This window comes from Crocuta crocuta, unplaced genomic scaffold (genome assembly GCF_008692635.1).
Source record: "Crocuta crocuta isolate KB4526 unplaced genomic scaffold, BGI_CrCroc_1.0 scaffold7, whole genome shotgun sequence".
NCBI classification, from domain to species: domain Eukaryota; kingdom Metazoa; phylum Chordata; class Mammalia; order Carnivora; family Hyaenidae; genus Crocuta; species Crocuta crocuta.
In genome coordinates this window covers 5,384,254-5,385,389 of record NW_027531904.1, presented here as the reverse complement: position 1 = coordinate 5,385,389, position 1,136 = coordinate 5,384,254, and positions in this window count along the sequence as shown.

The following is a 1,136-nucleotide window of genomic DNA, read 5'->3' as shown; positions in this document are numbered from 1 at the left end:
GGTGGAGCTGGGAGGGGAGGCTTCCTGGGTTTAACTGGTGTCACCCATCGGCCAGACCAAGGCCGAAAATCTCAGGTCAAGTGACAGCAGCAAAGCGACTCACTCGGGGCAAACCTCACAACCTTACAAGGCACGCATGCTGTGTGCCCACCTGTGACTCAACAAGGTAGCGAGGCTGCCACTGGGTGGCACCAAGCACAGGCCACAGGCTGAGCGCGGGATTCCCTACAGGCGCCCCGCCCTCTGAATCCCTGTCCGTCCGTCTCAGCCGGCATGTGCTCCAAACTGCGCCTGTGTGAGTTTCTAAATTCTGTGTGGCAGGTACGAAATCTCCGTCAAAGGGCAGCAATTTGATGTGGTTGCATTTAATGCATGTAAAATGGCAAATGGAACACGCTTTTAAAAAGAAACAGATGGCGCCTGGGTGGTTCAGTCAGTTGAGTGTCCAACGCTTGATTTCGGCTCAGGTCATGATCCCAGGGTCATGGGATGGACCCCCAAGTTGTGCTCCGTGCTGAACATGGAGCCTGCTTGAGGTTCGCTTTCCCTCGGCCCCTGCCCTGCTTACACGCGTGCGCCCTAACACTAAAAAAAGACGATAGATAGATAGATAGATAGATAGATAGACAGATAGATATAGACAGACAGACAAATAAATAAAAATAGGCGCACCTGGGTGGCTCAGTCTGTTGAGCATCTGACTTTGGCTCAGGTCATGATCTCATGGTTTGTGAGTTTGAGCCCCACATCAGGCTGGCTGCTTTCAGCGCAGAGCCCACTCTGGATCCTCTGTCCTCCTCTCTGTCCCTCTCCCACTCACTCTCTCTCTCAAAAATAAACATTTTAAAATAAATCGTTATCCGTTTACCCTGCTCCCTCACTAGTGCTCTCTCTCCAAAATAAAATTTAAAAACTTTTTTAAAGACACAAAAAGTGAGGGGCGCCTGGGTGGCTCAGTCTGTTAAGCATCTGACTTTGGCTCAGGTCATGATCTCATGGTTCGTGAGTTCAAGACCCGCGTAAGGCTCTGTGCTGACAGCTCAGAGCCTGAAGCCTGCTTCGGATTCTGTGTCTCCCTCTCTCTCTCTGACCCTCCCCTACTCACGCTGTCTCTCTCTCTCAGAAAAAAAAAATTA